This window comes from Pipistrellus hanaki (assembly GCF_964339955.1).
Source record: "Pipistrellus hanaki genome assembly, chromosome: 10".
NCBI classification, from domain to species: Eukaryota; Metazoa; Chordata; class Mammalia; order Chiroptera; family Vespertilionidae; genus Pipistrellus; species Pipistrellus hanaki.
The window spans coordinates 4,878,026-4,901,940 of NC_140512.1; the positions used below are offsets into that span (position 1 = coordinate 4,878,026).

Consider the following 23,915-nt stretch of genomic DNA (forward strand, 5'->3'; position numbering starts at 1 on the left):
TTGTTAATCATCAGGAGAGGATATTTTTTCCATTGCTTTTTGGAGAGAGTGGAATGGAGGGAGGGAGGGGGAAAGGGAGAGAGAGACAGAGATATCATGTGAGAGAGATACATCGACTGGTTGCCTGCAGCACATCCACATGCCCCGATCAGGGGGCAGGGAGCAAACCTGCAACCCAGGTACGTACATGCCCTTGACCAAGAATCAAATCTGTGACCCTTGGATGTGTGGGCTGATGCGCCAACCACACAGCTACACCAGCCAGTGGTCTATTATCAATTATCAGAATAAAACACCATTAGTATCTATCAATTGTCAAAGGTGAAAAGATGATAATATTTAATGTGGGGGAGGCCATAAGGAGATAGTCACTGCCATAGAACACTGAAAAGATTTCAATTATCTCCCAAATTAAAGTCAATGAATTACTGATTGTAAACCTCATTGGGATCTTTACGAGCAGATTCTGAAATTTATCTGCAAGAGAAAACAAAAACGAATCCAATAGATGTTTTTGACAAAGGACAAGGAAGGCCTTTCCTACCAAACTTGGGGGGGGGGGGGCGGACAAAACTTACACTGTAACACTATTGAAAAAATGTATAGGACTACAAAGAGGAGTGTGGCATTTATGCCGGGAAAGGTCAGTGATGTTGAAGAAAGCCTGGAGGAACCCCATTCCCGGGGGTATGGAAATTTGTTATGTGACAAAGATGACACTGCATGTCAGTGAGGAAAGATGAACCGTTTATTGAATGGCTGAGTGTCAGCTGATAAGATAGTTAGGTTTCTTCCTCACAAAAAAAAAAACAATAAACGGCCAGAATATAAATATTTCCAGCTCCCTAGGACATACAATTTCTGTCACAAACACTCAGCTTTGGTGCTGCAGTGCCGAAGTGGTCATCAGCAGTGTGCGAACGATAGATGTAGCTGTGCTTCAATGAAACTTACCTCCCAGAAACAGGCAGCAGGCTTGGTTTGGCAACAATTTGCTGACCTCTGGGTTGGAAAACCATTAAAAAACAACAACTCTGTGATAGAAAATATAAGGAAATTTGTGGTAACATTTGTGTGAGAAAGGCCTTCCTCTAAGAAAGACACAAATTAAAATAATTGGAAATACCCAGTTTGGGCAAGAGTGTGGGGAAAGGTTTTTAAACGCATTCTTGTCGGGCCATTTATTCCATTACCAGGGACTTAGCCTACAGAGTAGATTGTATCTATATACAGTGCTATGTCTGTATCTCTATAGACCGTGATAAGGTTGAAAATAAGTTACATTTTATTAACAGAGGATTCATTAAATGTTGACACCTCTATAGTATGTTTAGCCGTTAAAAAGAATAAGGTAGTTCTACATGTGCTGACATGGAAAGATATCCTTGATACATTGTGTTTCAAGAAAAGCAATTACCTTATGGAGTGTATAGTAAAATCTTTTATTTGCTATAAATAATGTGTGTATGTATAGAAACAATTCTGGAAAAATAAACATCAAATTGGTTATCTCTGAGAGCAGATGTCAGGTGGAGGTGTACTTACTACTTTCTATATTGATTGCATGCTTTATAGTGAGCACATATTAGCCAAATATAAGAAAGAATGATCCTCTAAGAGGTTGCACTCAAACCTCTGAGAAGTGCAGCATGGTATTAGGGAACCCAGAGGCCAACTTTGAGAGAGAGAGAGAGAGAGAGAGAGAGAGAGAGAGAGAGAGAGAGAGAGAGAGAGAGAGAGGAGAGAGATGGGAGGGGGTCGCTGTCTTGTGGGTTGTTATGGAAACAAGGCCATGTCACAGACCTCTCTGGGGCTAGGGGCAGACACTCACACGTGATGCCATCACGTGGACGGGAGACATGGTCTAAATGTAATTATCCTTCTTGCATGGCTTCCTGCCCTGGGACAGGACACTTAGCCTTAAGCCTGCTGAAAGGATTTCCTGCTGGGATTCAACAAGACGATAGACGTGTAACTGAAACACAACCGTCATCTTCCTGGCCTGTGCTCAGTGCAGTTTCCCATGCAAATAAATACTGATCTAATTAGCAGAGAAACAACAGAGAATGTACTGTGGCTGTCCACAAAGTGGTGGCATAAAGGTTTAACGAGAGACTTCCTGGAAATCTATTTTACCTTCGTCTCTCATTCATGGCTGCTGCAAAATCTCTCCTTTCTCTCATTTATGAAGCTCCCGCATAGACAGTTCTCACTTTGTCTTTATCTTCCCCAAACACAGGCTTACAGTGGCACAGGTCCTCAGGACATGGAGTCTGTCCTTAAGATTCATATTCCCATGGACTGTGGTGAATATAAGCCTGAACCTCATTATATTCCTGGAATCTAACACCCAGTTGGTATTCAGCAAACATTGGTTGGAAGTACTTTTCCTATATTACAAATTTTGAGTTTTCAGTGAGAGAGAATCAATGGACACATGAACATAGATTTCACCCAGAGTATGATTAGGATGCTATATGCCTGGGTTTACTGAATGAACCTTATTCTGGTATAATCAACTTTATGTGTCAAAGTCTCTTTCCTGCCTCAGTGTTCTGTCTAATTCAGTTCCTCCAATTTCTACTGAGAGGTTCTTATATGTGAGGCAGATATGCTTCTGTTATTGTAAAAATGTCTTGTACTTTTTCAGGAAAATATTGACATTTTCAAGTGGCTTCATAACTAGGATTCTGCTTGTGCCTGTAGCTTTAACCTTCTCTTACCCTACGTGACATTCCTGCAAACTCACCATGCTGCTCTGTTTTGAATACCTTCTTACTCCTACTCATTGGTGGGTTATCAATTATTTGGCATCTCCTCCAAGAACCTGGCAACTCTGTTGACATATATCACACTGCATTATAATTGCCATCTGCACCTCTGTGTTACCCCACAGGAGGGAGATCTATGAGGATCAAGATCTTACCTACTGTTGCATGCCCAGCAATGGCTGGTGCAGAAAAGGCAGCTAACAAGTGCTTATTAAACCATTAAAGTCAGAGGAGGAGGAGTGAGTAGCTCAGGCCATTTTTACAGGCCCTTCTTTATGCACAAGGTTACTTTCATCCATTTGCCCATTCAGCTTCAATTTCAGCCTAGGCCGAGATCCAAAGCCGAAATTATTCTCACAGTGGGAGCCCTCTAATTTAGCCTCTGTGAACAACTGAAAATACACCGAATGTCTATCAATAGAAAATGATTGCATAAAATGTGGAGCATTCATGCTTTGGAATATCTTACAAATCCTAAAGAAAAAATAATTAGAATTACATGTATTGATCTGGAGGGATATCCATGATCTAATAAGTGAAAAGGGCAGATTTTAAAGCAGTGTGTCTATTGGGATTTAAATTTATTTTTGTAACAACAACAACAACAACAAAACGGGGATAAAGGGTTGAGAATCTGTACAGGAGAGTATGTGTTTGTGTATTTGTGAATAAACATAGATTGGTATGAATGATTCTTTTGCACTATTAGCCTTGGTTACCTCTGAAGATTAAGACTGGAGAGGAGAAAAATGATGAATTTTATTTTTTATTTATTTATTTTTTTAAAATATATTTTATTGATTTTTTACAGAGAAGAAAGGAGAGGGATAGAGAGTTAGAAACATCGATGAAAGAGAGACATCGATCAGCTGCCTCCTGTACACCTCCTACTGGGGATGTGCCCGCAACCACGGTACATGCCCTTGACTGGAATCAAACCTGGGACCTTTAAGTCTGCAGGCCGACGCTCTATCCACTGAGCCAAACCAGTTTTGGTGAAAAATGATGAATTTTAAACATCTTGTAATATTTGATGTATAAAAATAAACAGGTAGTACAGCAGATCTTGAATAATATTTCATTCAACATTGTTGTAATATAACAAATAAGATACCGTAGGAACATAAATCTTATATCAATTAGCCTATGGTAAAATTGGTCTTGTTTTTATGTTGTTTGGGTTAAATTCACAGAATCCATGAATAATACTAAGTGAGGACTTACTGTATTTTTTACTTTTTAATTCACGAAATAAGTCCCACAATGAGGCCATGATAAACCCTACAGGCTATACACATTAAAAAAATACTGTATACCAATGCACAGGAACACCCAGAGGTTTGTTAAAAACAAAGGTTGCCAGGCCTTTGAGTTTGTGACTAAGCAGATCTGGGATCAGCTAGAGAATATGCATTTTAACAAACGCCCAGCAGATGCTGATAGTTCTGACCCATGGCCCTGACTGAGTAGTGCTGCAGTACATCCCTGAGGAGAGAGATGTCAAGGAGACCTTCAAGGGGACCCGAGAAGGGCCAAGACTAGAGCAGTTTTTATTTTATTTATTTATTTTTTATTTATTTTTATTTATTTTTATTTATTTATTTATTTATTTATTTTTATTTATTTATTTATTTTATTTATTTTTTATTTTTAATATATTTTATTGATTTTTTTTTGCCCCCCTCCCTCCCTCCCACACATCCCCTCCCTCCCCAGAGTTTTGTGTCCATTGGTTGTACTTATATGCATGTATAAAAGTCCTTCGGTTGATCTATTATCTCCCCCAGATCTTCCTCCCCTCCCTGCTGTAATTTGACAGTCTACTTGTTGATATACTGTCTCTATATCTATCTTTTGGTTCATCAGTTTATAATGCTCTTTATTATCCACAAATGAGTGAGGTCATGTGGTGTTTCTTTTTCATTGATTGGCTTATTTCACTCAGCATGATGTTCTCCAATTCCATCCAGGTTGCTGCAAATGATGAGAATTCCTTCTTTTTTATGGCTAGAGCAGTTTTTAAGTGTGATGCTTGAGTAGCATCAGTGATGGGGAAAATGTACTCATTCTGTTCAGTGGTACTTAACCACCTCCTCAGAACCTGCACTGTTTTTCCCGGAGCGGAACCTCCTCTGTGTTGCTCAGAGACGGTATGTGTGTGGCTGATGTTGCTTATTCATATTTGGAACCTTACTGTGTCTTTCTCCAGCCTGATTGCTCCGTATTCTTATGATAGACAGTTGGTTCACTGCAGGCTGTTTGAAACAAAGCTTTGTCTCTATGGAATTTGGAAATGCTGAGGGCATACTGAGAGGCAGCCACATGCCTGAGTCCATGTGAGGGATATCAGCCATGGGGTGAAAGGTCTTGAGAGCTGCCGTGTGATGGAAGGAAACAGGGCCAATCGGTTTTTATTCCTATAGATGGCTTGTTTGGTGGGGCAGATGGCAATAAAATGAAGTCAATAAAATAAAGACCCAGAATTGCGGGGGGAGTTAGGGTTAGGGTTAGTTTCAGGAAGGAACCAGAGGGACCAGCCAGGTCATTAGGAATCCCTCAATGCACTATGCTCTCTCATCTTCTCTAGGCAGCTGCGAGTGGTTCAGACTATGGGCTTTGACATTAGATACACTTAATTTTGAATCCCAGCTCTGCCACTGCTTAGAAGTGTGATCCTGAGCAAAGTACTTACCATGGTGGGGCTCTGGGCCCCCCACTTTAAAAAGTGGATAATAATATTTGCCACAGAGGATTGTCATTTAAGGAGATAATGTTATATGTAAATAGCCTAGTATTTTTTATAGTTATTATAATCTCAATTAAGATTAGTATTTTATGGATAAGATACATATTTAAATTTTTAATATATTTGAAATCAAGAAGCAGCTTGTTATTGGCCAGGCAGCTATTGTGATATAATTGTCATGGTCTGTGGATCAAATTTTGCAAAATGGGCATCAGCAGTTTATAAGAAAATCCCAGAAACGAGTGGAGCTCTTGTTAAGAAATGCAACATCGCCGAAACCGGTTCGGCTCAGTGGATAGAGCATTGGCCTGCAGACTGAAGGGTCCCGGGTTTGATTCCGGTCAGGGGCATGTACCTTGGTTGTGGGCACATCCCCAGTGACCCCCCAGGAGGAGGCAGCTGATCGATGTCTCTCTCTCTCATCGATGTTTCTAGCTCTCTGTCCCTCTCTCTTCCTCTCTGTAAAAAAATCAATAAAATATATTGTATTAAAAAAAAAAAGAAAAAAAGAAATGCAGCATCATTGATTGTCTTGGTGGCATAGACTCAGAGATGACCGTGTGGTGGAAAACATGGATATTGAGGTCTAGGAGTTGAAAAGTGATGGAGGAGAGTTGAATTCTCAGTGGGTAAAGAAGTTTTAGGAATGCTATCACTGTATCATACAAAATTCCAGCAGGGACCAGATAGTATATTCAAATTTGGGAATTGAATATAATTTAATAAAGGAGCAATTTTGAAAGGTGTAGTCAGTGTTTAGGACAATCAGCAAAGGATAGTGGAGTACATGTTGCCTCTATTTTTCTTTTCATGAATGTCATATGTGATTTTAAAATTCCTCTAAATATATCTAAAAGATCTCTTTCAGGAGGTATAAAATAAGTTATAGAAATCAAGCTCCTATTTAGCTGTGGGACTTCCAAAGCCTGATAAGGCTCACAAAATCTGATCTTAAATCACACTCTCAAATCAATTCCAGGTAGATAGATCATGGACCTAAAAGTAAAATGGTAAAACAATGCAGCTTTTAGAAACTAAGATTGGAAAATATTTTCTTAATTTTGGATAATCAAATATTTTTTTAACAAGATGCAAACAACCACAATAATAAATGGAAATACTGGTAAACCGAACATTAAAAATAAGAACTTTGATTTACCAGGAGGATTACTAAGAGAGTGAAAAGGAAAGCCACAGAGTGAGACAAGTTACATACAACATGTATAACTTATGGGTAGAACATAAATAATCCTATAAAACAATGGATTGGGCCAACAATCCAATAAAAATGGGTATGTGACTTCAGCAAGTGGCCAATCAACGTATTATATGGAATTCAACCACCTTACTAATCCTGAAAATACAAATTAAATTTATAACAAAATAGTAGAGCAAACTCACAAAATAGCTAAAGTTAAAAAGATTGACAAGACCAAGCTTGAGCAGGACTGTGGCACTATGAGAACTCTTATACATTACTAGCAAAATATAAAGGGCCATGGCCACTTTGGAAAACTGGCATCACATAGTAATGTTGAATGAAAACATACTATATGATCCATAATTCCACTGCTAAATATATACCTAAAAGAAAAGTACATGTAGTCTCAAAAGACCTGAACAGAATTGTCCATAACAAGAGGATTCAGAATGCCTCCAAACTGGAAATAAGCCTGATGTCTACCAATAGGTGAATACTATTGAGCAATTAAATGAATGGCATACAGCCACTTGAATGAATAAATTTATATTAAAAATCACACACAATTGTTCTATGTTGTTAGAAGTCAGGATAATGGTAATATTTGGGGAGGAGAAAGGGGAAGTGATTGGTGGGGGAATGAGGGGCTCCTGTGATAATTGGCAAAGTTCTGTGCTTTGACTTGGGTAGTGAGCGTACTCACTTTGGGTTAATTGAGCTATACACATTATTCTTCGTGGTTTATAGCTCAGTAAGGTTAAAAACAAACGGCTTTGTAACAGCTCAGAGAAATTAGATATGAGGACACCAGGTAAAATCTGACTTGGGAAGCAGAAAGTATGAGATTGATGCAAATGACTGAGATTCTATTTTAACCCTGAAGCACTGACTGTAATAGATCATCATGTGCTGCCTCCCAACCCAAATCTGGAAAATCATGTCCCAAAAAGAAATTGTGAAGACTTTAAATGCCACTCTATCATCCCTGCCCCTTTCTAAGTAGGCTGAAATTAAAGCTGTATTAAAAAGTGAATTCATTTACCGGTAATACGACTTAAATTGACTGGCTTATCTGTTGAAGCCAGAGCTACATTTCACAGCCCCTCATCTACCAGCAAGCGCACCTCTAACACTTTGTTCATTACCATTCCCAAGGTCTAAAGAGCCTGCACATGAACAAAACAAATTCATAATAAAAAAAATATATGGGTATGGATAATATAAAATCAATGGACCAAAATTATGTATTTTAACAATTTCTAAATAATGTTCTATACCTAATAGTATGAGTTAAGAAAGTCAACTATGTCACAAAACCCATTAACATTCCTGTTAATCCAATGCAATCTCCCTTCCTTCAGGACACTAGCTTATCTCAGCAGAATTTAACAGTCACAGCAGTGCGAAGGGCAAAGCATCCAAACCTCTGAATGCCAACCAGAGTGTTGTCACGATTCAACCCAGTCAGCCTCTCACATACTGATAAGAATTTTATCCTCTGCCTAAACCTAGATCAGACCACAGTCTGCCTAGCACACTTAAATGAACCAGCCAGTAAAACAAACGAAGATATTATACACAACTTGGCTCCAACCACAGGGACCCTGGGGAATGTGCCATCTGAGTCTTGATCATTGGAAATTGCAGGCCATTCTCTGGGTCAGCAATCATCTCTCGAATGCCCTCTTTACCCAGGGCCAGGCTGGATGCTGCTGTTACAAAGGAAAATAAGACTTAGTCCTTGCCTAGAGAGTTCATGGTCATTCATTTATTCTAGATAATTCTGAAATTATATCTAAGCAAATTGAATAAAGCTAAAATCATCTTCACTTTATCATGTCCCAATGTTTGGATAAATGTTCTTTCAGTAATAGGCAAGCACTGCTGTAGACTGAATGTTTCCCTCCAAAACTCGCATTTTGAAATCCTAACCCCCAACGTGAAGATATTTGGTGGGGCCTTTGGGAGGTAATTAGGTTCTGAAGGCAGAGTCCTCTTGGATGGGATGCGTGCCCTTATGAAATAGGCCCCAGAGAGCGAGGTGTGGGGAGAGGAGAGGGTCCAGGGGAAAAAGGGTGATGGATGCAGTCTGGGCTTGGGGTGGCGAATACACAATACAGTGTACAGATGATGTGTTGTAGAATTGTGCACCTGAAACATGTATGATTTTGTTAACAAGTGTCACCCCGATAAATTCAATAAAATTAAAAAAATAAATAAAATAAAATGAGCCTCAGCTCCCTTGCTCCTTCTGTCTTGTGAGGACACAGCAAGAAGAGGGGCATCTATGAACCAGGAAGTGGACTTCCACTGGACTGAATCTGCCCGTACCTTGATCTTAGATCCAAAGCACTGAAGAGACTAAAATTCCCTGAGGCAATTTCGGTGCTGAGGCTGATTTTACACAAGAGAACTTTGCTCTAAAAGCATTTCCTCTTGAGTCGTCTCTATATTTCAAAATCGGTGCAGTGGAACACAGAACTAACTGTCTATACAGGGGGCTCTTGGGTCCAGTCAACCAGCCACTGGGGAACGCCCCCCAGACAGCCAGGAGGGTCTCTGGGGCTGAGTGCTCCGCTGAGAGGCCACTTTGTCGATGGCAGCGCAGTAATTCCTTTGCCGACACAATTCCCTTCCCTGAGAATTACAACCACCCAATTGCTTTGCCCACTGAGAGCTGTTTTAACAAGCCGTGCCTGTCAACCAGCAAAGCACAGCAAAATGCAGTGTGCCCACATTTTGAAAAGGCATAGATTTAGTTTCCTGTGATTGAAAGGGGTTAGGGATGAGGTGAAGAAACCACCATATTGGCTAATCTACCTGTGTGTCAGAGGTGGTTACTTCACTACTTATCCAGTCTTCTGATAGAGCTGAGATTCATCATTCGTCTGTCAGAGAGCCTGGTATTGGCCTTCTGGACACTGAGACAGGCTTTCAGAAGCCACCATTTCTATGCATTGCAGTTCTGTTTAGACAGCAGAATAATTACAAGTTTCCAGAGTGAGGTTCCTTAACTGCAGAGACACTGATGTCTTGATTCACACATGCACAGAACTGAACTGACTGTTGCTATGAAGATGTTAATTAGTATTATAACTGTTCTTCTATTTGCATAGACTATTAATTAACTCTCTTCGTGGGAATGGCCAGATTTGGGAAGTAGGAGTGAGAGAACTACCTAAGATAAACATATTTTAAAGAGGTTTTCCCCCCAGTTACCCTTCTGATACTGAATCTCCTCCATGTTCTCTCGCCAGAAGCCTTTCTACTTCTGCCACCCCAAAATCTGAAGAGAAAACAGAATACAGAAAACCCTATTGAGATCTGTCTATTTGGAACAGAAGCTACTGGAGCCATAAACAGGTAAGAACACTTAAATGTTAATTCTGACAAATTTCTGGAAGCTGAGGGCAGACTAGCTTGAGAATGAGAAACGGTGGACCCCACTCTTTATGTGGGCTTTATCTCAAGAACCTCATCAGGTTCTCAAGGTGAAGATCAGAGAAAAAATCCCCTTGTGAATCTGTCCATGGTAGGAAGAGCATAGTTATGAAATACACTCAGAGCATTCTCCATTATATCCTCCGGGGAAACACTTTGCCTGAGCCTTATCCCAGCTGGGGGAAGGGCATTCCTCCCGTCCCGCCTCTTCCCAGTCTTCCTATTTTACCTAAGGGAAAAACAAACACCCGGAAAAAGTAACCATGGGCAATAGGGATCAGGCCTTGGAGGAAATATATTGGGAATGCAATGGCCAGGAAAAGGATTAGGGGACTGGAAGAAATACTTGTGAAGGTCACATCCCATAAACATAAGCCCACTAGGAGATTTAATCTGAAGGTTATCAGGGGTCCTCAAACTTTTTAAAGTGGGGGCCAGATCACAGTCCCTCAGAGAGCTGGAGGGCCGGACTATATGAACTACTAATTCCTACTGTAACACCTAGGCTGCGCTCACTGCCCAAAAAACCTGGCGGGCCGGATCAGACTCCTCTGCGGGCTGCATGTAGCCCGCGGGCCGTAGTTTGAAGACCCCTGAAGAATACTACCTCATCTCCATACCATATTATTATACCAATAGGGTTTCAGTATAACAATGATGGATTACAGCTGAAAGAGCTGCAAGTCATGGACCAACTCTCTTAGGAAGAATATTCAGGGGAGATAAAAGCAAGGAATCAGAGGAATTTGAAACCTCTTGTACTTATCACTACAGCAAGCATTAAATATAGCTCATATTTAAACCAGATGAATACAGATCCTCATCTTAAAGCCCATTTACCTCAGTTTATGTTAAATTAAACATGTCTGTATTCAACAGAAATTACAAGGCATGTCAAAGGTAAGAAAAAAAGAACAGATTAAAGAGACAAAATAGTCATCAGAACCAGACTCAGATATGACATAGATGTGGTAATTATTAGACAATAAGTTTAAAGTAACTATGGTTAATGTGTTAAGGACTCAACAGATAAAGTAGACAACATGCAATAACACATGGGTAATGTACACAGAATGATAGAAAGCCTAAGAAAGAGTCAAAAGAAAATGCCTGACATAAAAACTGTAACATGAATGAAGAATGCCTTTGATTGGTTCATTAGGAGACTTGATATGGCTGATGAAAGAATCCAGGCGCTTGAACATAGGTTGACAGAAACTTTCCAAAGTGAAATGTAAAGAAAAAACTAATGAAAAATAATAAGAACAGAACATTTAAGAACTGTGGAATAGTATCTAAATTTATAATATGCATGTCATTGGAATACTTGAAGAAGAAGAAAGAGAAAAGAGAGCAGAAGAAATCTTTTTAACTAATAATGGCTGATAATTTTCAACCTTAAGAAAAGTACCCAGCTGGCATGGCTCAGTGGTTAAGTGCTGACCTATGAACCAGGATGTCACCATTCGATTCCGGTCACATGCTCAGATTGCAGACTCTATCCCCAGTATGGGGTGTGCAGAAGGCAGCCGATCAATGGTTCTCTCTCATCTTTGATATTTTTATCTCTCTCTCCTTCTCCTCCTCTCTGAAATCAATAACATCATATTTTTTAAAGCTTTATGCAATATTTCCTGTTAAACAGACAGTTTTAACCTCTATGTCCTTCTTGCCAAACCCACAAAAACCATAATGCATGGCTCTATTAAAAGGTGGTCAACCCACAAGGACAAAGTGAATCGGGGAGGGGCCATTTGCAGTGTATACCTCAGAAAGTGACGGAAAGCCATGGTCGATCTGGTATGCACTGCAGAACCTCCAGAGGCTCAGGAGCAGAGGCCTCTGGACTTCTCTGCAGCAATAATAGGAGCCAGAAGGTCATGGTTGGAATTCCTTCAAGACTCTAAGGAGAATATTTCCAACCTAAAATTCCCTACTCAGATTACCAATTAAATGTGAGGACAGAATAATGACATTTTCCAAAAATCAAATATGTCAAAATTATCTTGCATTTATTCTCTGGAAGCTGTGGGGAAATGTGCTACACCAAATGAGGGAGAAACATTTTCTAACAATGAAGACATTCTGGACCTCCTCCTTCCACTCCACTTCCCCACTGCTCAACTCCCATACTACCAGGACTAATTAAGGATTGTTTTCTTTTTTCTTTTTATTTTTTATTTATTTATTTTTTTAATAAGTTTTTATTTTTCATATTATTACAAATGTTCCTTTCCCCCCCGCCCCCCACCATTGCTCTCCTCCACCAGGTTCCCACCCCACCCTCTGCCCTTTCCCCTCTCCCCATTGTCCTCATCCATAGGTGCACAGTTTATGTTCAGTCTCTTCCCACGCCCCCCTCTCCCCTTTTCCCCAAGAATCGTCAGTTCACTCCCCTTCCATACCTCTGATTCTATTATATTCAACAGTTAATATTGTTCATCAGATTTTTTTTAATTTCCTTGGTTTTTAGATTCACTTGTTGATAATTACGTATTTGTTGTTCATAATTTTTATCTTTGTTTACTTTCTCTTCTGAAAGAACCCCCTTCAGCAATTCATATAATTCTGGTTTGGTGGTGATGAACTCCTTTAGCTTTTTTTTATTAGTGAAGCTCTTTATCTGGCCTTCGATTCTGAATGATAGCTTTGCTGGGTAGCTTATTTTTGGCTGTAGGTTCTTGCTATTCATCACCTTGAATATTTCTTGCCATTCCCTTCTGGCCTGCATGGTTTCTGTTGAGAAGTCAGCTGACAATCGTATAGGTGCTCCTTTATAAGTTACTACCTTCTTTGCTCTTGCTTCTTTTAATATTCTCTCTTTATCTTTTGCTCTTGGAATTTTAATAATGATGTGTCTCGGTGTGGTCCTCTTTGGATTCCTTTTGTTTGGAGTTCTGTGCGCTTCCTGGACTTGTAAGTCTAATTCTTTCACCAGGTGGGGGAAGTTTTCTGTCACTATTTCTTTCAGTATGTTTTCGATATCTTGCTCTCTCTCATCTTCTGGAACCCCCATAATTCTGATGTTGGTTCGCTTGAAGTTGTCCCAGAGGTTTCTTACATTATCTTCAATTTTCTGGATTCTCTTGCCTTCTAGCTTCTGTGGAGGAGTGTCTTCTGGCTCTTTATGTTCCAAGTCTTTGACTTGATTCTTGCGATCTTCCCTTCTGTTTTTAGGACTCTGTAGAATATTTTTTATTTCAGACAATGTATTCTTTATTTCTTGTTGATCCCTTATCATTTCTTGTTGACTCCTTATTAATTCTAGTTGATCTCTTTTCATATCCTCATAGGCCTTATCCATCTTTTCTAGGAAATTCTTGAAAAACCTTATAAGCGTAGATTTGAACTCTATATCCAGGCGCTTTTTGTCCTCCATTTCTTTCGTTTGTGATCTATTTTGTTGTCGCATTTCGCAGTTACAGATGGGACGGGGTTTCAGGGTGGAGCCTGCAGCTTTGGCTTCCGTCAGCCCCGCCCTATGCGGGTCCTTCCGTGCTCGCTGCCGGCGCCTCTGAGAGAAAGGTACCCTCGATTTTCGCCTGCTGCCAAACAGTCTATGCTCTCCCACACTGAGCCCGGTATTGGGGTTCAGTTCAGTTGGAAGTGGAGTTGGAGGTGGCGTTCAGAGCAGTCTGGAGCCCCAGTCTCCTTCCCGTCAGGGCAATCCTGCGGCACAGCCGACCGTCCCTTCTCTGGGGGCAGTGTGCGCGCCTCCGGACCTCCTTTCTCCGCTACCCCGGGGTTCCGACTTACAGCCCAGCTCCCTATGGCTGAGCCTGGGTCCCCGGGGTCTGGCCCAGAACTGGGGTTCAGAGCAGTCGGGGGCCCAGCACAGTCGGAGTTTTATCTCCTTTCCGCTAGGGAACGCCCGCCGGGCACTCGGCCTCCCTCCTCTCCGGCTCCGTCCTCTCCGCGTGCGCCGCGTGTCTCCGTACCTTAGGCTTTTACAGCTCCTCCGTGCTTCCTTCTGGTTTTCTCCTTGCTTCTTGTTGTAGGATTTCCAGTCAGTCGACTTTCCTGTAGTTCTGGGTAATGTCCATTTTATATTTTAGTTGTATTTTATTAAAATTGTTGTGTGCGGCTGCGGCTAGTTGCCTACCCGAGCAGCCATCTTGGATTCTCCTGTTTTTATTTTTATATCTGCAAACTAAGATTCCACTGGATTTTGGCAGTCACATTATACTCCCAGAACCAATGTTCAATCAAGATTCTCAAGTCTTTTCATACCTGCTACTGCTACACCATACTCCTCCCCATCCTTTTCAGCACCCCCCCCCCCCCAACACATGCACACCAGGTACCTGCATTTAATTATCTCAGACTTGGAGATTTCTATCAATAAGTTCCCTGGAATGTACTGTAAGTCCTACTTTGTTTTATCTAAGTGCTTGTTTTATCTTTGATCTTCTATTACTGTTCAAATCCATCTGGTTAGATATGTTCCATTTCTCAGCTTGTTCTGCTCTTTATGGATCCTCATTCTGTCACCATTGCATTTGCGATCCTTTCCAGACTACTGTCATCACAAATTACAGCAATGTGCCCTCTAAACTTTCAGCAAAGACATGGATACAAATGGCAACCCAGCAGGGCCACATCATTCAGGAGTTCATCAATCATTGCCAACGGCTCTTCTTCTAACTCTCACGTGAGATGCACCTGAAGATAGAATCATATCTGTACAATAACAACAACAACAACAATAATGTGATTAATATGGGGTAGGTGGTTTCTCTGCCCCTGAGGCAATCTATGAGGAGTGTGCAATTTTAAGCCGAAACAAGTAAATAAATCCTTTGGATAAGGTGAGCAGTGGGTTCCTTCTCTCAGCCTCAGTTTAAGAAAACTGGCTACAGGAAAAAAAAAAAAAAAGTAGAGAAGTAGTTCCATTTTATTTTATTTTTTTAATTTATTTTATTTTATTTTATTTTATTTTATTTTATTTTATTGATTTTTCACAGAGAGGAAGGTAGAGGGACAGAGAGCTAGAACCATCGATGAGAGAAAAATTATTGACCGGCCGCCTCCTGCACACCCCCAACTGGGAATGTGCCTGCAACCAATGTACATGCCCTTGACGGGAATCGAACCTGGGACCTTTCAGTCCGCAGACTGACGCTCTATCCACTGAGCCACACCGGTTTCAGCGAAGCAGTTCCGTTTTTAAAAAGATCTAAAGCAAACATTATCTCTAGGCACAATTATTCTTCAAACCCCTTTCGGAAAGAACCACATGGGAGACCATCCCATCTCTGATTAAGATGACTAGGGCAGTTTTTCTTTCAGCATTGGAGCGGATGGCTGTCTCTTTAGTTGAGCATCAATGAAGTAGTTAATTCAATTTTAGTGGCCATTGTTATTAAAAATACACATCTTTTAAATACTAGGACCACACGATAGCAAGATGCCTTCACTGTTAGAGAAGGAAGTAAAAGCACTGAGAGAATAGTAGGCTTTCATTTCATCCTGCTCCTGGTGCACACACCAATGAGTGGACTAGATGGAAAGATTACACAGTCTGTCTCCTAGTGTCTCTCCCTGCTCCCTCCCTCCTTCCCGACTCCCTCCCTCCCTTTCTCCCTCTTTCTTTTGTTCTCTCCCTCACTCTTGCTCTCACTCCAATTTTCCAGAGTAGAATTTGCTTCAGTTAAATATAAGTATGATAGCTGTTTAGTAGCACCACATTTTTTAAAAATATATTTTATTGATTTTTCACAGAGAGGAAGAGAGAGGGATAGAGAGTTAGAAACATCGATCAGCTGCCTCATGTACACCCTCTTCTGGGGATGTGCCCGAAACCAAGGTACATGCCCTTGACCAGAATCGAACCTGGGACCTTTCAGTCTGCAGGCCGACTGTCTATCCATTGAGCCAAACCGGTTTTGGCAAGTAATACCACATTTAGACCAAGAAGTCAAGAGTGTACAGATTTCTGAAACCTGAGGTTAGAAAAATAAGGTGTTTAGAGGGGAACAGTTCCTCAAAATAAGGTCAGTTGCTTTATAATCTGTTCTCTTGGGGGATTCAGGGCTTCCCATTTCAGCAACAGGGTAAGTGCCCAATATAACCCAGGCTTGCTACAGTTGAATTGCATGTCTGTCTTGGGGAATTATTGGAGCCCAGACATGCTCCTTGTAGGTACTATCCATCATTGCCCTCGTGCCTCATAAAATTCAAAAGAAATGAGGTCAACAGGAAGCTGGCCTTTGGAGTCCCCTAATATAAAAATCGCAAAGAGCCTGGCCAGTGCGGCTCAATGAGCGCCAACCCATAAACCAGGAGGTCATGGTTTGATTCCTGGTGGGGGCACATACCTGGGTTTTGGGCTCAATACCCAGGTGGGGAAATGTAGAAGGCAGCCAATTGATGGTTCTTTCTCATCATTGATGTTTATATGCCTTTATCTCTCTCCTTTTCTCTCTCTGAAATCAATCAAGAGAAAAGAAAAAAATATTTTAAAAAATGCCAAGGAGCCCTGGCCGGGTAGCTCAGTTGGTTAAAGCATTGTCTCAATACTCCAAGATTGTGGGTTCCATCCCAGTCAGGGCAACCAATGAATGCACAAATAAGTGGAACAACAAATCACTGTTTCTCTCTCTCTCTCTAACAAATCAAAATAAAAATGCCAAGGAGATTTGCTTCCATTTCCTCTCCCGGACAGCTACCTGCAGACAGGAAGAGCACCCACCTGCAGAAAGCAAACGAGGGGTGTGTTGCAGGGTGTGGCACTTAGTGCTACATATGTGTGCCTGTCAGGTGTACTTGGTAAACTTTGAAAGAGATGTGCACAACTGTAGCGTCCATGAGTATGTAAGGCTGAAAACTTAATTACTGAATTTCTACCTGCCATTATCCTTACCTTCAAAGAGAGAGAGAGATTGTTGGTTGGTCTTTCAACATACTCATCGCCACAGGAAGAGGATAACATTTGAAATCCAGGGCTCCCTTTGGGTCAGGGCCTGAGCCAAATATAAATGTGTGAAATAGTAATGCAGCTTCAGGTCCCTGCACAGACAACATCCCAGTGACAGGTGCATGCTATTGAGAAAACAATGCCTGTCTCTGAGTGAGAAACACGGACTCACGTGGTCCTTGGCAGCATGTTGAAAGCACATAGGCTCAGCAATTTACAGAATTAAATGAGTGTTCATACTCCAGAGCTTTTAGTAGAAATGGCACAATTAAATGACCAATATATCAGTGGAGCATTTAAAAAATCTTACTTGTAATTCAATTTGACCTATTTAGAAAAATCTATTTAGCAGATAAATTTTGTCCTGGAACCAGACAGAAGAATAAAATAAAATCACACTTGTGATCTCTCACATGTTAATATTAACTTCCTTTAAATATTTAAACCATGGTAATAGACTTTGTACCGAAATCCAAAAATACATGTTAAATATAGTTAGAGCCACTGTTTAATTTAGTGGCTTCCAGGACTTATTGATCTCATGGTATCAAAATAAATTTTTTTCTTTGCCTCAAGGCACTTAATTTTCCATTAGAGGAGACCAGTTACCCGGATTGACTGCAGAGAGCTTTACGGCTGAATTAGAACTGTGCCAAGTAAACAGTTGTGTCATTTATATTTGTTAGAGGAGGTCACCACCGGGCTTATCCTGCCTGTGCTTCAGGGGCCCAGAGTCATAGGGCACTTTTTCGAGTGGAAGTTTTTAATCAAACTGTCATCTGTTGTCCAAGCCCTCTTGTTGAAACGTGGCATTTCTGACCCTGGTAAGCTTATGGGGATTTGAAAGGGAATATAAATTTTTTTTTCTGGGTGTCCTTATTGGTTGACCAAAAAGAAAAAAATAACTTCGCATGTATTCACAGATTAAAACAGGAAGGACCCTTGTCCCCATAAATAGCAGAGTACGATATAAGTCAATAGAAACCTCTTGAAACTTACTCATCTTCTTCACCAATAGAGCTCCAGTCAAAGGACCATGGCCAACAATGACTGAGCACCCAGTCCATCCATGTGCCAGGCTCTGCTAATGCTGAACTGTATTGTCACTTAATCCACATGACCTCTACAAGCTTGTTTTATTGCTTCCATTTTATATTCAAGGAAACTGAGGCAGAGTGTACCCAGGGGTGTGGTACAGAGCCTGACTGAGGTCAGTGGGATGACTGCAGCATTTGTGTTCCAGCGTATTTCTTCTGGAACACCCCACCTGCACACAGGGAGAGCCTCACCTAACCCCGGACCCAGTGACTATAGAACCCAGACAATGGGCTGGGTAAAACATTGTGTATTTTCGAATCCCATCACTTGTTCTGCTCTCCAAGGCTGTCCTTGTTCCTTCTATTGGCGTTGAAAAGACAGGCCTTGGCTGAGCAGACAGGCTGGGCTGCTTCTGTTCAGATGATATGTTTTTTACATGTGTGCTACACACAGGGAAACAGAAAGTAAGCATAAACTTCAAAAAGCATTTAACCTACGTTCTCTGCTTTTAAAGTCTTTGTAGACCAGACCCAGACGCCTGTCTGCAATGACAGTGGGCATGAGTCACCTTTTGGTGTCTAGGCTTCAGTAGTCAGAGAGTTGTGAGGCTTCTCCATTTGGCTTTCCTCTCCCCTCCTTTTCCTTCCTGGAAAGGACACGAGGCATTTTCTCTTTATTCTGTACAAATCTGCACTCTCTACACAAGCCATGCTCCGGCTGTGTGGTTATAACTGGCTTTCAGAACTCCCCTGGTTGGTGGAGCAGATGCTTGCTTTATTTGGCAGAAGTGGGAAGCAGTAAAGGGTGCTTTGCTCTGAGATCCATTTTACATCCTACTTGGAGAGCAGCTCAGGGTGTAAGCTGGTTAAACTCTTGCTTAGGGCATGGCGGAGCACGTTTTAGCCAAGGCATATTGATGATGGTTTCGGCAGGAGGCAAAATCATGTTCCAGCCTCAGGCCATTCCAAGTCAGTGGAAGAACTCGGTCTTATACGTTGTGCAAAAACAGTTACACCATCGGCGTCTACTCATCTGTTTAAACTTGCAGCTGGGAGCTGGGATACAGGATACACTCCAGAGAGTTTATTTTTCTGCCTTCTGTCATCTCTACATGTTTTTCCAGCTTAGAAGGAACTTCAGGGCTCATCGAGTCCAACCCTGGACTTTGCTCAGAGAGAAGAGAGCCTCTGGTTATAGACTTCCATTGTCAGCCCTTGTCTGGGAGAGGAGGTCTGAGCTTTGAGCACCAGCTTGACCATCAAGAATGCATCTGCTAGAATAAATAATTCTCAAATTTGTATGGAACCACAAAAGACTCCAAATAGCTAAAACAATTTAGAGATAGAAGAACAAAGCTGGAGGTATCATGCTCCTTGATTTTAAATTATACTACATTTTTGTATAATTTAAATTGCTCTCACTCCAATGGACCCGCTCAAACTCAGGTCCAAGATATTTAATATGTTACTATAGAGCTATAGTAATCAAAAGGCATGGTATTGACATAAAAACAGATACACATCAATAAGCCAGGATTGACAGCCCAGAAATAAACCCACACATATATGGACACTTAATTTATGATGAAATAGCCAAGACCATAGAATGGAGGAAGAACAGTCTTTTTAATAAGCTGTGTTGGGAAAACTGTACTGCCATATGCAAAATAATAAAACTAGACCATTACCTTACACCACACATTAAAATGAACTCAAAATGGATTAAAGACTTGAATGTAAGACCCGAAACCATAACCTAGACGAAAACTTAGGTGGTAAACTCCTTGACATTGGTCTAAATGATAAATTTTTATATGATTCCAGAGGCAAGGGAAACAAAATGGGAAAAAACAACAAACAAACGAAAACAGATAAGATTGCACCAAACTAAAAAGCTCTGCACAGCAAAGGAAATCATGAACAAAACAGAGATGCAGCCTAGTGAAGGGGAGAAGATATTTATAAATCAAACATCTCATAAGGAGTTAATTCCCAAAATATACTACTTTAAAAACTCACACAACTCAACAACATAAGAACAGACACAATTTAAAAATAGGCAGAGGCTCTAAAGAGACACTTTTCCAAAGAAGACATATAGCTAGCCACCAGGCATGTGAGAAGGAGTGCAGCATCACTAATCATCAGGGAAATGCAAATCAAAACCACAATGAGATATCATCTTACATCTGTTAGAAAGGTCGTTATTCAAAAACACACAAGGAATAACAATTATTGGACAGGATGTGGAGAAAAGGGAACACTCATACACTGTTGGTGGGATTAAAAACTGGTGCAGCCACTTTGGAAAACTGTGGAGATTCTTTAAAAAATTAAGAATAGAATTACTATAGGACCCAGCTCTCCCACTTCTGAGTATTTTCCTGAAGAATATAAGTATTAATTCAAAATATATATGCACCCCTATATTCATTGCAGCATTATTTACAATAGTCAAGATATAGAAACAATCTAAGTGTGCATCAGTGGATGAATAGATAAAAGAGTACACGGTGTATATACACAATGGAATATAACTCAGCCACACAGACACACACACACACACACACAGTAAAATCTTGTCATTTGGGACAACATAGATTGACCTCGAGGTTATTGTGCCAAGTTAAACAAGTCAGATAAAGAAAGACAAATGCTGTATCATTTCCCTCAAATATAGAATCTAAAGAACAAAAATAAAAACAAAAGAGCAAATAATACAAAACAAAAACAAACATAGATGCAGAAAACAGACTGTCAGTTAACCAGAGGGGAAGGGGATTGGAGGGTAGGCAAAATAGGTGAAGAGAGTCAACCTAATGGTGATGGATGATAATTAGATTTTTGGTGATGATCACTTTGTAGGGTAGGAAGATGACAAATTACAGGTTGAACACTTGAAACTTATATAATGTTATATACCAATTTTACATCAATAAAAAGTGAAAAAAACAAACAAACAAAAAACACCTTCTACTGAAGTCCTTGGATCTACCAACATTTCCTGAAGCATTTGCCATTGCTTAGTGCAGCGTTTTTCAACCGCTGTTCCGCGGCACATGTTGCCTGGTGTGCCGTAGGTGCAGACAAGACAAGAATTTTATAATTTTTCACTATTTTGTTTACTTAATATTTCATAATAAAGTAATTATAAAATACTTTCTTTGTGTTTATTTGATTCCTATCCAAGAGAATTACTTTATATATAGTCAATATAGGCACAGAGTTAAATTTTTTAACATTTTCTAATGGTGGTGTGCCTTGTGATTTTTTTCATGAAACAAGTGTGCCTTTGCCCAAAAAAGGTTGAAAAACACTGGCTTAGTGTTAAGGGTAGGAAGATGAGTATGGCCCCTTCCTTTACTTCTCTGAGAAGGAGATGGTGGGGTGTAATTTAGCTCAGGGGTTGCAAATTGTGGCCAATGGGCTAAATCCCTTTGAAACACAGCCCTGCTCACTGGTTTATGTATGTCTGTGGCTCCTTTCACGCTACATGGCAGGACTGACCATTTGTGACAGAGGCTGTATGGCTCACAAAGTTGAAAATATTTAAGTTCTGATCCTTGATAGAAAAATTTTGCTGACACCTGATTTAATCTCTTTCCCTTTGGGTTTTCATTAAGAGCAGTGTTTAGAAAATAGTGGCTGGTAAACGAATTCACATAGGCACGCATGATGTTTTAAACAGCATGTCTGCATGTTACCAGAGGAGCTTCTAGAGATCGAAATCTCCTGTTTTCCTAATCCAGCCTCCTTCACTTTTAGGCTGTCTCTGTGGCTCCCAAAGGCATCTGAGATTGAGACTCTTGATTCGGAGCAAGACCACTTAAGATGGAGAGAATGAGAAATGGTTCATCTTCACTCAACTTTAATGGTGAGCCTTGACACCTGCACAATCTTCAGGTACTGATGGGGTCACAAAGGGGAGGACTGGGGAGTCTATTATAACGCTCTTCATTCTGGGTGCAGGGATTTTTTGACTCTCCCAACCTGGAACAGCGCCCAGCACATAGCAGATCCTCTATAAATACTGTCGAGTGAATCAGTGGTGGAGAAGAAGGGCAGGGCAGAACAAATAATTAACGATGCTTCTTAATTAGCCAGTGAAGGAGTTGAAGTTACCTCATTGCATTTCCCATAAATTTTTAAATACTTCTTCTAATGCCATAAAAGTACTTTTTTATTAGGATATTTGCCCAAGCAAGTGCAAAAGTCCCTATGGTTTGAAAAATTAATATAACCAGTTTTATTATCAGCACATGAGTCTCTTGACAGTCACAAAAGAGGAAGCCTAGGATTGGGTAGAAGGCAATCCTGGCTGAGTCTTTCACAGGCTAATGGTTGACTTTTAGCTTATAACCTTTGGCTGGTCCAAAGGGTTTTACTTATATAAAATCTTGATGGCTGAAGAATTGCCATTGCTGTCCTGTAGGCAATGTCCTATAGGAATCAATTTTTTACAATGTATAGAAAGTATAACTTCATATCACAAATGCTAAAACCAAAAGAAGCTACAAGAGATCCCATAGGTACCTCACTGTTGGCTGGCAGTATTCCCACTTGAGCTATGGTAGACAAATGAGTTCACTCTGTTTAAAATATTACCTTTTGTAAATGGTTTTAATACCATTAGCAGCTAACATTTACTAAATGCTTGCTATATAGCAGGAACTATGCTAATTACTCTACATGCAGTATTAATTTAGTCATTGCCACAAACATATGAGGGAGATTGGATTATTATTATTTGAGGCAAGCTCAATGAGGCTAATTAAATTACCTGAAGTCATATATATATATATATATATATATATATATATATATATATATATATTAGCAAAGGCAATCTACTTCTAACTCCAGGCTATTTAGCCACTAAACTGCCAATCCAGTAACCTGCCTAAATAGTCCAGCCGTGTTTATCACCTTTTCAATATTGAAATTCTAGATGGAAATACTAGCTGGGCCATATATAAGGCAGTGGCACTGTTCAAAGCAGTTCTTAACTTAGTAGTCATGGACACCTTGCATGTTTATAAGCACTTTAAGGACCTAGAGATTTTATGCAAAGAGTGTGTGTGTGTGTGTGTGTGTGTGTGTGTGTGTGTGTGTGTTTTAAATGCATGGGTGGGTGAGCATTTTTTTCTGAGGGAACAGCTTTCATTGAAGTCTGTGACCCAATAAAATGCTAAGAACAATTTTACTTTCTCAATAATTCAGTTGTTCTTTGATTTACTTAATTTCCTGAATATCACCCATGTGGCCGGCACTAAGCAAGGGGATACTAAGATGAGTGATATATATGGTAGAAGTCCTTTCTGCTGTTTATTTTGCAATCAAACTAGCATCAGGAGGCCCCTTCTATCTTTCCTCATAATTTAGGGTTCCAGAATCTAACTTATATCATGCATTAATTTATTAATTTAAAGCTAAATTTTAAAATTAATAATGCTAAATATGCTCATTAGTTAATTATTTTTTTAAAAGTAGACACCATTTCCACCAAACAATAAAAGAAGGCTGTGTATTAGCTTTTCATAAATTCTATACGTATTCAATCTTCATTTTATTACTTCAGTTTTCTCAGAGAAATCAATCTTTGAAAAAGTTTTAAAAAGCCTTAGTTGGTTTGGTTCAGTGATAGAGTGTCGGCCTGTGGACTGAAGGGCCCCGAATTTGATTTCAGTCAAGGGCACATGCCAGGGTTGCATGCTCGATCTCCAGTAGGGGGTGTGCAGGAGGCAGCCAATCAATGATTCTCTTTCATGCCTTCAGTTTTTACTTTGGGTGAATAAAAAGCCAC

General features: G+C 40.3%; 1 protein-coding gene across 1 annotated transcript in view; it reads left to right on the top strand.

Annotated features, from left to right (window-relative positions):
* NPY (neuropeptide Y) overlaps positions 1-23,915 on the top strand; it is an 80,374-nt gene that overhangs the window by 22,204 nt on the left and 34,255 nt on the right. Inside the window, exons 4-5 of the transcript XR_014796073.1 lie at positions 9,976-10,081; positions 21,878-22,015. The gene's annotated coding sequence lies outside the window, so the exon portion shown is untranslated. The remainder of the gene's footprint in view (positions 1-9,975; positions 10,082-21,877; positions 22,016-23,915) is intronic.